Genomic DNA, 13990 nt, shown 5'->3' on the forward strand with positions numbered 1-13990 from the left:
AGCGCAGGAATAGACGCATTTCATGGGGCTGTACTCACACAGGCGCGTGTAGGCGCCGAACGCAGGAAAAATGCAGCATGTTGCGTCTCAACCTGCGTTCGGCGCCTACATGCGCCTATGTGAGTACAGCCCCATTTGAAATAATGAAATGCGTCTATTCCTGCTCTCCCCTGCGGCTGAATGCCGAAAAACGGAACGCAGGGGAGCGCAGGTAAAAACGCTCATGAGTAAGAGCCCTATGGATTCTTTCTCGTTATTTTAAAATGAAATGCACATGCTACCGCTTGGAGCACCAGCTTGGTATCCAGTTTTACAATTTTCATGAAACGAAAATTTTGACGCCGGTGTCCACATTTTTTGTTGCCAGCGACAACTCCGACGCCGGCAACAATCCTGCCATGCATTAAAGTCAATGGGCGCCTATTAATTGTCTCCGCCGTTGGAATTGTCGCACCTGGTGAAATACGGAAATTCTCCACGAACTCGCACCTGGCGAATAAATTCACCCATTACTAGTCATTTGACTTGTGGGCCTGTGCCTGACAATTGTTACTAACAGCACTTATTCCCCTCCAATTTGAATCTTTAAAATACCCACCCAATTAACTGCATGGGTCAGGGATTTTCTTTCCCCCTTATCTAGTAACACTTGTCCATTAATCTATTTAACCATGCCTCTTTATATTGATTATACATACTCCTACAGGAATTTTTCTAAAGTTTTTTTTCCCTCATAACAGCTGGTAGGGGGAGTGCTTGTACCTCTGAAACAAAAGTAGGGGAAAGACTGCCAGCATACTCATTTAAATTGCTACAATATTATGTGTGATGTTAAGAATGCCTCCAGGGGTGTTTTTTCTAAGTGACAAACACACACAGAGCCCAAATAGACACATTTTCAAACTTTCTGTTTTTATGTTTATATTCTGTTTTTTTTTTTAACTCAAGACATTACATTTGCATAATATGAATTTCAAAGCTAATCATGTGAACTGATGCCATATCCAGTTAGGGCTTTTCCTAGTTATTTTAGGGCCCTTAATCCATCTTGTAGCTCTACAGCTGCCAGACTTCCCAGTAAGTTAATATTATTTGTTAGTCTGATCTAGAACAATAGTTGATATCCAATCACAAACATGTAAACAGAGATCCTAATGCTTTCAAGGACTCTGTGTCTTTGAATGAGCATTCATTTCTACAGGTTACCAAACTGTGGTCTTTGCCCTCCCCCAACTTGTGGGTGGGAGGGTAAAGCAGGGGATATGGCTGCCCATAATATGGTCCATGGTTTCCCCATGCCCCTATTCATTGTAGCTATACTGTAGGATAGACTTAAGCTGGCCGTACATGGGCCCTTCAGACAGAGTTATTAGCTTACTTGTTCAGGGGCCCTCTCTGATGTCTTCCCTGATAGATATCTGGCTGAAAATTGTGCAGATACCAAACGCACAGGTCTCCATCAGGGTGAGGACTGTATTAGCAAATGGAAGTGGTCCTCTCCCACTGGCCTGTTATGGTGCCAATTATGAACCAGAATTTCGTCCTCAAAATGACTAAAGTGGTACCATCTTAAAGTGGTAAATAAACATAAGATGAAATCTAGGCTTTTAACCCCATCTTATTATTTGAACAACCATCTCCTGGGTTGCTTAATTTCCTGTGGTCAGGCAGGTGCATTAGGTTTGGACATAAGTACATTTTTATACCCCCATTTGTGCTTTCCCTACCCCAACCTGACTAAAGGAAGGAGGGCAGTTATATACAGTATAGAAATCTATGGGAGCTACAATGCTTGATGAATTTTCTACATTCAGGTCTATACTCCTCTCCCTTCTTTGATTGCTTAAAGGGGCTGGATCCTTTTCCCTACAACAGAGCAGTTCAGCATTCAATGCAATGTGGCCCATATTAGCATAAGTGATATTTAATTACAGAATTGGCTAACCCTCCTCTACTGTGTGATTCATATCTCTTTTTTTCAAATATTTAGGGAGGGCTGCTAATTAAGACCATAATCATTTCTCAATGGTGCCTTTAAGTCTGTGTTGTGCTCTAATACTGTATACATCTAATCAGAACCAGATGCTTTGTAAAGCTCAGGCTTTTATAGCTGCTGATATGTCTCTTCCCATTACATTCAGAGAGGGCCTTGTACAGATCAGTTAAATAAATACAAGATATAACTAAAAATCACAAAATAGTCATTTATTTATTTAGCGTAATTTTTCTTAAAGGAAAAGTGCACCTTTAAAATGAACTTTTATAAAAAAATCCGGTGCTTATGGGCTCTCCCACCACCATTTCTAATACAGTGCAGGTCTCTGCGAGCTGAAAAAGAGCACAGAAACACGCTGCTTTGCAAAATGCCCCATGCAGCGAGCAATATGCAAAAAAAGCCAGTTGCAACCTTTTGCACTTTGCATGACGACTATTGTGTTTCTGTTCTACCTTACTTTATCCAGAACATTAAAACATCAGACTGGATGATAACTATAAAGAGGAAGTGTTTAAAGCAAGGAAGAATAACAAGTGTTATCATCAGTAAGGGGCTTATAGGTGTGAGAGCAACTTGCCGATTAACCACTTGGGCATTTCTTTAGTACTCAGACACCCTGATTAGGAAGCTTGTAATTAAGCAATACTGAAGCTTTTAGAGCTTGTGGTAGCCCAATGTTCAGTTAAGACCCCAATGGATATATAGTATATGTGTAAATGTGTTTTATCACTGTTAATGTCTTAAACATGCATAATATAAAAACAGATGCTAAATTATTACCAGGGCTGCCATATGGATCCATTGGGCCTCATATGCCCACCTGGCCAAGCCCCTGACCTGTTTAGCCTACCCATGGCACACCCTAGATCCTCCCAAAGCCTGGCCATTTTGCAGTAAACCCCACCCCTTTATTCACAGTCCATGTCCTGCCTGTTACATATGAGTGCCTCCATAACATGTTATACAGTACAAGCACAGGGATGCACAGAATTTTGTAAGTGCCTGAGACAAAACAGTTCTAAATCCAATTAGGCCATTTTAGTCGTCTCTAACTAATAGCAGGCACCCTTGAGTGGATTGATTAAATTAACACTGTAAGTGCCAGTAAGCCTGCGGAGGAGAGAGAACATTTGATTACTGCTGGCAGCACTTACCGGTGGGGATCTGGCTCTGACAGATGAGCAATTTTATTATTTGTTTTCAAAACAGGAAGGTTTGGCGGCTCTAACTTTCTATTAGTATCTGCAATTATCTGCAGCCTTACAGTTTTAAATGGAATGTCAACCTAAACATAAAGTTTTGTTTAATGAAAAAAAATTAATTCTAGGCATCTTCCCCATCTTCCCAGTCATTAAATATTTTCAGTGGTTTTAAAATTTTGTGTAAATGTAATCAATTAAATCAGTATGTTTCTGTCCATTGCTATTCTTAGTTTTGGGGGCTCTGACTTTGATTGGCATTGTTTAAAGGTGTACTAAAGCTTAACTACAGAAGTAGGCTAGAAATGTTGTACATATGTTTTGGGCTTCTTCAAGGGAAGCATTGACCATTAGCAGTAAAGATCTGTGCCTCCACAGATGCCCCAGTAGCTCCCCATCTCATTCAATGCACATGTCCGCTCAGAAACTTGTGCAAATACATCAGAATTGAATAATCAGCCTTGTAGCGTCAACTTATATAACAGACAAACTTTAGGCTGGTAAAATATGTTCATTATGTAAAATATGGCATTTTTAACCATATTAATTTTTAGGGTTTAGTTCTCCTTTTACAAGTAACATAGTAAGGAAGGTTGAAAAACGACATAATTCCATCAAGTTCAACCTTTTATTTTTTTTTCATTTTTTTTTTAATCTACCTAACTGCCAGTTGATCCTGAGGAAGGCAAAAAAAAAAAACCCCATCTGAAGCCTCTCCAATTTGCCTCAGAGGGGGAAAAAAATCCTTCCTGACTCCAAAATGGCAATTGGACTAGTCCCTGGATCAACTTGTACTATGAGCTATCTCCCATAATCCTGTATTTCCTCACTTGCTAAAAAGCCATCCAACCCCTTCTTAAAGCTATCTAATGTATCAGCCTGTACAACTGATTCAGGGAGAGAATTCCACATCTTCACTGCTCTCACTGTAAAAAACCCCTTCTGAATATTTAGGCGGAACCTCTTTTTTCTAAACGGAATGGGTGACCTCGTGTCAGCTGGAAAGACCTACTGGTAAATAAAGCATTAGAGAGATTATTATATGATCCCCTTATATATTTATACATAGTCATCATATCACCCCTTAAGCGCCTCTTCTCCAGCGTGAACATCCCCAATTTGGCCAGTCTTTCCTCATAGCTAAGATTTTCAATACCTTTTACCAGCTTAGTTGCCCTTCTCTGTACCCTCTCTAATACAATAATGTCCTGTTTGAGTGATGGAGACCAAAACTGTACGGTATATTCTAGATGGGGCCTTACAAGTGCTCTATACAGTGGAAGAATGATCCCCTCCTCCTGTGATTCTATGCCCCTTTTAATACAGCTCAAGACCTTATTTGTCCTTGATGCTGCTGACTGGCATTGCTTGCTACAGCCAAGTTTATCGTCTACAATGACTCCAAGGTCCTTTTCCATAATGGATTTGCCTAGTGCAGTTCCATTAAAAGTATAAGTGGCTTGGATATTTTTACATCCCAGGTGCATGACTTTACATTTATCAACATTGAATCTCATTTGCCACTTAGCTGTCCAGATTGCCAGTTTGTCAAGATCATGTTGCAAGGATGCCACATCATGGATGGAATTAATTGGGCTGGATAGTTTTGTGTCATCTGCAAACACTGATACATTACTTACAACACCCTCCACTAAGTCATTAATGAACAAATAAAATAAAAGTGGAGCCCTGGGGGACCCCACTAAGAACCGTACTCCAAGTAGAGAATGTGCCATTAACAACCACCCTCTGTACCCGATCCTGTAGCCAGTTTCCTATCCACGTGCAAACAACTTCATTAAGCCCAACAGACCTTAGTTTAGAAAGCAGTCATTTGTGGGGCACAGTATCAAATGCTTTGGCAAAATCCAAATTTACTGCCCCCCACTGTCCAGCATCTTACTTACCTCATCATAAAAAGCAATCAAATTTGTCTGACATGACCTATCCTTAATAAAGCCATGCTGATTGCTGCTCATAATGCCATTCACTAGGACAAAATTTTGAATGTGATCCCTTAACAAGCCTTCAAATAATTTGCCCACCACAGATGTCAAATTTACTGACCTATAATTTCCAGGCTGAGATTGTAATCCCTTTTTAAATATTGGAATAACATCATCTTTTCTCCAATCCATAGGCACCATACCAGATGAAGTGAAGTGAATCTGAGAAAATCAGAAATGGGGCTGGTCTAAAACTAAACTAAGCTCTTTTAGAACCCGGGGGTGTATGCCATCAGGCCCTGGAGCCTTGTTTACATTAATGCTTTATGAATCATATCCTGAGTCAGCCACTGACTAGATTGAGCTGAGTCATTAGTGCAGCTATAAAGTGAGCCTGGGAACTCAGACTCCTCTATTGTATACACTGAAGAAAAGAACTGATTTAGCACATTTGCCTTTTCTGTATCTGTTACAACCATACTGGTACCATTATTTAATGGAGCAATAAAATAAAAATTTCCCTAAGTCAATTGTTCTTTTGAAGGGAAGACACTATCAGTGAGAACTGTCTCATACTGCCTGCCCGGCATTGGCCCCAGAGTCACCCATATTTAATAAACATGCATTAAATGAATGCCCACAGCTACTAAACAGAGAATATATTTAGATATAAACATCCTGAAGTATATTATGAAAATATGTCACAAATGTACTTCTGTCTACATCTTACATTTTTTCCACCATAGGGGCCACTCTGCCCTAAAATCAGCCCTGCCTCCCACAGAATCTATGCAATGAATTATACAAAGCCACTTCTACTTTTATAGCCATCAGATCACATCAGAAAATGAGACTTCAGTGGGTAAATGCTTGCGACCACAGTGAGTGCTAATGGAAATTTAAAGGAGGTTATTACCATGATAGTGCAGGAGAAGGACTCAGGTGCGGCTGTTTTATGACAGAAACAAATTGCCTGTAAACTATTTAAGAATCACATTACGCAAATCGATCGAGTTCCTTCAAACGTAGCAATAGAGAGGGAGAGGGTCGAGCTAGAGTGGCTGTTAATGTTAAATACATTTTTTTCTCCTGTTCATTTTTCAAGCTTTCAAAGAATAAAATAATAGAGATGATTATCGCTGAGAATTCTCCTGTTAGATGGATGCATCTTGGATATTCTACTAGCATGAATGATAAAGTAGGTGCTTTAATAACATAACCCTGAAAGGGAGATTAGTGTTAGAATCAGTAGATATCTGCTATGTTGTTTCAAAAGTCAGACCCAGCAAGGAAGTGAAAAGCAAGGGACTTATTACAAATATATTTACAAATAACGTTAAAATCATTTGGTGGGAGCAGGAACTGGATATAATTTGTGGTGACTCCAGGAGTGGCTGAATGTGAATTGGTGTCATCTGAGCACATCAGGGACAGGGCCTAAAATGTTCTGATTTTTAAACCACGACAAAGAGTGCCCAGCTTCTCCTAATTTTCCCAAAGCTACCTCTATATCAGGTTGCTGATTAATGAGCCCCAGCTTTGGCTTTGTTTAAAGAAAATGACGTTGATTTATTTACACACCAACGTGCAGGAATTTCCTCATTACCAAGAATCCCAATTTTTCACTTTAATCACTTTAATCAAGAAAAATAATTAAAACTTGTCTCAGCGCATCCAATGTAGGGAACACAAAACAACGGCGGAATGCAAATTCATTACTAGGGATGATGATGAGAGATTCAGAGCAACGGCACAAGCTTATAACTAGCATCTGATTAAACGATTTTGGCACTTTTCATGTAAGGAACAAAAATAAATAAACTGCAGATTAACACTGAATACAGAATGTCCCAGGGTTTGTTTATAAGTTAGGCTGCAGCAGTCACAGGGTCTGTGTACATAGGAGTAACTAGGGGCCATGGGGCATAATTTAGTCCTGTTGCAACTCCTCCTTTTTTTTTTTCCTAAACCTGATCCTCTTGCCACCTATTTACAGAGGCACAGTAACCCAATATTCACAGAGGTACATTAACCCAATATTTACAGAGGCATAGTAACCCAATACTTACAGAGGTACAGTAACCACTAGCAACCAATCCGATGCTTGATCTCAAACAACTGTTAAGTAAATGCTGATTCTTGATTCATTACTGATGGTTACAAGACCTATTGTAATATTTGTAACTTTTGTAATGACACCTTGCATGTCTGACCTAAATGATGACTGGACAAACCTACGGCTAATTTAGCTACATATACACTGATTGTCATATAATATCCAGTCAGTCTGGAGTTTTAAGGGCCTCAAATGTTGCTTTTGCGTACGCCACTGATTGGCATTTACACTGACTTTTAGTCTGTTGATCACCATTGATTAACCGGTCATCCTTTGGCTGTCAAAGGGATAATAGGAGTTGTAGGTCCACATATGGAGGGCGTAATTCCATAAATTTGACTCACAGATTGCTACCTACAGTCTTCCAGCATTGTTAAGGCCACTGCCTCTTTAATTTCGCCAAATACTTCATCTACAACCAATAAAATATCATAGATAATAATAGTTTATAACCTTCTTTTGCAGGGTGAGGTTACCTCTTCGAGGACATGCATTTATTTCATAATGTACGGTGAAAGCAATGGCCAGCCCATAGTGCTGCAGTTTATGCTGGGTTTAAATGTAAAACATAAATATTGTTTGTACAGGGTGTATCAAAAGCAAATTTCCATGGCCAGGCGAATTTAAAGTTAATCTTCATACCATGGAATGTTCCTTGTGCAAGCTAGGCACTTCCATGCTCCGCTATGTATGACATCTTGGGGGTTTACAGCAGATTCTAGGAAAACTTTTTGTATGCTTTAGGCATAACTGATGCAAATGGACACCATGAGTTTAAAGGAACCAGTGGGCTGGGCTGCCTAATCCACAATTTTGATGGGTAGTAAGAGAGGCATTTGTCCATGGTCCGTGGTTTTTCATCTTCAACCAATAGCTGACAGTGATGTATGTGTATTGGTTACACTGCCAGTTCCAGCTATCACTAAATAAACATTGCCTGCCAGGATGGCTGTCCACAACCATTCTTACCTCCATATTGTGTTCTTATCCTTGAACAAGAAACCTGAAGGGGTCATGAAATTATATCACTGAGGGGGCACTCTCCATCGTACAAAAAACTTGTTAAACTATGCTAGCATAGGTATTAGACTTGTCAAGGGAACTCTAGAATTACTATCATCCAGGACCTTTCAGTACTTCCTGGGTTTCCTTAGCATTAGTATCCATAACTGACCTTACTCAAGTGAGTCATGTGCTACTGATGCTGAGTGCAAGAAGTGATAACATTCCAACACAAATGCAGGGCAATTTGCACTCAACTTGTCAGCAAAACAGCTGGTAATTTCTATCCATATGAACACTAGAGGCAAAAAATCTATGTACATGGGCATTATTTGTGATATTTCACTGCTATACACTTAGTGTGGTGCATATTTGTAATTGTAAATTTGGGATTCCAAAGAAACATGAAATTATGTGATGATAGCGTCGGAATACTGTCTCCTGTGGATTTGTATGCATCAAAACCTCCCTTCCCTGCCCCAATACTTATATTTCTTCGTGAAGTGAGGAGTGACAGGTTTCCAGTTACCATTCTCCTCATTCAGATTCCATCTATCAGCAGGAGCAATGGTGCCAAACAGAGAGTGTATATTATTCTTTTGTGGTTTGTGGTGAAATATTCCTTCCTATCTCCTGGGTCCATGGTTTAACATGTAAAATCCGAGCTTTGTAAGGTACATTTTTTGGACTGATTTCAGTCAGCACATTCCTTTCTTGTATTTTCCCATTCCTCCCAACCTCTTGGGAACAGAAGAAACATCTGACTGTTGAAATGTGTCATACATTACACTGCATAGCAAGAGCATATACTTAATTTCTTGATGTGGAAGATTGCTCTCTCATTTCTTCTGTGTATGTACATTTAAATGTACATTACTGCTGTGTATGTACATTAAAAGGTCCATGTGATTTTATCTGTATTAATATTAGGCAGAACTAAAAACCTATGCCTTGAATAGGCATTTGGCCCGGCTATAGGGTGTGTGTAGTGCATTGGTTGTTGGATTTTTTTTGGTTCAAGTCTCCCTTGGAGGTCCAGTGTATTATAAGGACCTCCTTAGCTAATAACAAGGCTAAATATCTAACAATGGTGTATCAGTCATGGTTCTAAGAATGCCCAAGATAATAATACTGTATGTTTTTAGTCCATATCGTACCCTAATTGAATTTCATTTTGTACTTTCAAGTATATCTAGAAGAGTTTATTGGCTTCCTCCCCAAATCTCACCTGAACTGGCCTTCAAGCTGAGCCCCCCTGATAATTCTCCTAGCCTCCATGGGAGTAGTCCCTGGAGGCTAGAAGACAATTGAGGTTTGCATTGTGTAGGATTTATTTACTAAATAATTCCAAAAATAAAATTTTCAAAATGTTCACGTTTTTTTTTATCATAATGCTACATCTCTTCCATAATTCCAGCATAAGTTGGACATCACCAATCTGAATTTAGAGAGTCAGATCAATTTAGAACCAGATACCAGAGGTGCAAACATTAGAGCCAGTTAGTATGGCATGTGGCATGCAGATAGGACGAATACTTGAATCCCCCTTAATTTTGTACCATTCTAGTGGTTTGTGAGGTAGATAGGGCCTAAAGGCATCCTCATATGAAGGATGGGCTGGTGATACTGACTGCAAATACATTTTCTGTTTCATAGAAAGTTTAAGATTGGTTGGGGGATATACAATGTTTAGCAGTAAAATCTGTGCTGCCTCTTTCCCATTTATATCAAATCCTTTTGTGTGCGAGGATGTTGGACGTTTCAGGTTAGCGTGTCCCTGGCGAGCATAACAATGCCTTTCACAGAGTGCTTTCATGCCAGCTGGCTATGGTACATACCCAGAACAATAACTTTCAAAGGAATACAACAAAAGGTAAGAAAGGAAAACGCTTCCTTGTACCTCGCCCCCTGCTAACAATGCACTTGCCTAATATTCTTCAGAACGAGAACTCTTTGTAATACATCACCAATTTGATTTGTTGGCACTTGGCAGGTGCATAATATACCGTTTACTTAAAAATTCATCTATTTTATATACTCTATAAAATTATACCCAACAAATATAGGCATACAACTATTTACTGTAGATGGCTAAAATTAGACTACACTGTAAGTTTGTTGGTTTTCCAGGCTTTTGCACCCCCTACGCATTTCACATTATATATAGCCCAATTATTTTCACAAGCCTGGCCTTCTCCATATCTCACTATCTCTTATTGCATGCCAGTGCTTTATATTATCCATTTCATAACTAGTAACACTGTGCTAATTCTAAATCAGAAATGGACTTAAAATATATTCTAATTAAAAGGAACTGTAGCATGTTTACATGTAGATTCTACTTTTACTTTCTATACCCAATTATTACAATATAGTTTCATAGGTTACCGTATTTTGCACAAAGACCTTTATTCATCTTTATTCATCAGCATTTGTGAGACTGGCCATGGGACGCTGCTTGAGGTAAAGTCAATTTGCTGATGTTGACAGAATTATAGAGACAAGGTTGAATACTGGCTTGGATTTACCAAGATATTGCTATGTTCTGAATTTGGGAGAAACCCGTAACCAGTGGCGTAACTATAGAAGAAGCAGGTCTGCTTCCTTTATAGCTAATAAGAAACCCCCTCCTCCCCAGCCGATCTCTACCCTGCAGCGAGGAAGGGGGACTCAAGTCACCACTGAGTGGGCGGAATTGGGGTGTGGGAGTGGGCTGAGTTATGGCGGGGCAGGAAGTGGGCGGGAGGATGGGGATCAGAGTGCACCAGGCCCTTCTGAAGATTTTTTTGCAGGGGGGCCGACACACATTAACAATCAGAAGAAACACAACATGTCTCTCAACTATTTAAAGGGCTAATCTTTGCCACATGTGCTTTTCCCTTCTCCTAAAAGAAATGGGAATTTTGACCTTTCCCCTTTCACCTCCTGTCAGATGCATTTCTAGGCTGAGAAAAAAGCATCAATAATTGGGGGGAAAAGGGATTTTATCAGTTGCAGAGCAGGAGTTGATTTGTTAATTTCTGTGAGTCATTGTTATACTCTGCAGGCCTTCCTAGCGTGAAATGTTTAACGTAATTATCATTCCATTCCACCTTTGTAGGATGGCAATTTACAGGGGAGGAACTGGGAGTGCTGCAAATTTGCTTTCGTAAGGTCCAAAATGTAAGCTGTTAGCAAGGACATTAAATTCAGAGTGAGTCACCTTTAATTAAACATTTAATATAAATCCATGGTGGTTGTGCTGTTTGTCTGTCTCTTGGCAGAATGATCGATTCTATCTTAGTGCCAAAAATCATTACCTAATGGTTTAAAGAGAACAACATTTTAACTTGTCGTGTGAAATACGTAGCATAATCAACGCAGGCCTTGGCATGCCTGACTGCCTGGTATCGAGGTGCTACAGATTTCGGTTTAACACTTTCAGTGCCATGGAATCTATATCTCCCTTACTGAGATAGAAAGGAGGCATTGTATATTCATTCTAATGCCCCCTGTCCGTCAGTACCGCCCCTAGAAGATTCACACACATAATCTCCAACTCCTGACAGAGCTGCTGGCAAAAGTCACATGTCTGAGACTAATGGATTTGGGTAATTGCATGTCAAGAATCAAGAGGTGCCATTTGTTGTCATTCTCCCATGTTGGCTTATTGGCACATACACATCAGTAGTTTTTGCTCCGAGTAAGATCTCTGTAACTGTTTTGGTGTCTCCAGGCTCTTATTTAATGCTTTGTGCATCACTGTACAAGGAGACTGTCTGTATTTTAAAACACATGTAAGGAAACAATGGGTGATATTACAATGGATATCATAGTAAATGGTTGTGCTCAAAAATTCATCACTGAACTGAGGTTGCAAACATTTTGCTCATTGTTTAATTGGGCTTGAGCAATCATTCAGCCCCTCGCAAATGCATCTCTCTTTACTGTACTTACTTTATTAATGGCTGAGCGACGTTACAGTCTGTCCATGTTACTTAACCATTGTAAAATTCATTTTGTTTGAAAATGGAGTGAGCTATAGGCGGAAGCAGAAATGTTAGTATGATTTTAAGGTGCCACACACATATGTCTGTAACTGGTACAGTGCAAAGTGCACTCTGTCTTGTTTTCTCCTTTGTTGGCACTTTCACTACAAGGAGCAGACTGCAGTGCTCAAGTGCACTTGTGCTGAACAGTTTAAGAAGGTAAGTACTAGGGATGCACCCAATCCACTTTTTTAGATTCGGCCGAACTGTGAATACTTTATCAAATACTGAACCGAATCTGAACCCTAATTTGCATATGCAATCAGTTTCTTGTTTTTGGATGAAAAGTCACATGCTTTTAAGGATTTGGATTCGGTTCGGCCAGGCACAAGGATTCGGCCGAATACGAATCCTGCTGAAAATGGCCGATAACAAAACGAATCCTGGATTTAGTGCATCCCTAGTAAGTACAGGGCTTATGATGTACCTTATACGTTTTGTGGGAAACCAACATACCATCCCATATGTTGTGGATGCATAATGCATATATTATGTGTGTGGAAATGCTGAATGTTGTAGTTAAACAAGCATTGGATGGCTGCCGTTTTGGAAACTCATCTTTTCTATGGCAAATAAGAATTTTGTTCTTCCTACAGTCAGCACAATTATCTCTGCAGGAGGGAGCTCATATGAAGATGTGCAGCAGAAATGGCAATTAAAATCTCCATAGGGAATCATCTCATGGAAAGACAGGGCAAATTGTTTCTCTTCGTTCTGAACAGGTTGTGTAAAGATCCTATAATTACAAAGTACTGTGTAAATGTCTTCTATCATCTGCAAGGCCCAAGGGAGTACGTCCTTGCTGTGCATCTTATCATAGAGCCATCATGGCCACAACATCATGAGTACCAATTATCAAGTTAATTAACCGGAAAAAAATCTGTCAGTATAATAGTTCTGTGATGGTGTTGCCTGGTGTAGAGGTCACACACACATACATCTTGCACCCACAATACATCATTGTTCCATAATTTCAAATTTCAAGTAATTTTTTCCAGGTCCACTGACACTGTTTCCTTCAGAGCAGCCTGTAGAGCACTGTCTTTGGAATGCATAGTTATTAATAGCACACATTTAAAGGAAATATGCAGCCTCCAATACATTTTGATTTTCTGGAACACCTGTGTTTAATTTGGCACTGTTTTATATGTCCCTTTAACTAGAGTTCTGGAGAAAAAAACATCCAAATATATATCCTCATTCTCAAAATATCTTTATATCTCACATTAACATAGTTCTCCCTGCCATACCCTCATAGATGCACAATACTGTCTCCAACTTAACATCTCTGAAAACTCATGATGTTACCCCCCTTAAGGTTACCACATCTGCTTATGGCACATCCATAACAGCATATCCATTGCTCCTACCTCATTGACTTGCTGCTTAGGTGTCATATAGGACTCAGGTCCCCACATCCTCTCTCACTTTCTCCTATATAACATCACAGAAATTCAACCTTAGCTTACTAAAGATGCCTGGCTTATGATCTTCTGCTTTTGTCCTCTTTCTTCCCCTCCTTCCATGCATACCTCAAAGACTTCTTAGAGCAATGTTCAAGTTCTGGAGCAACCTTCCTCACTCCTTAAAGGAGAACTAAACCCGTAAAACGAATATTGTTAAAATGCCATATTTTACATACTCAATTACTTATTGTACCAGCCTAAAGTTTCAGCATCTGAATAGCAGCAATGATCCAGGAA

This window comes from Xenopus laevis, chromosome 9_10S (genome assembly GCF_017654675.1).
Source record: "Xenopus laevis strain J_2021 chromosome 9_10S, Xenopus_laevis_v10.1, whole genome shotgun sequence".
Taxonomy (NCBI): domain Eukaryota; kingdom Metazoa; phylum Chordata; class Amphibia; order Anura; family Pipidae; genus Xenopus; species Xenopus laevis.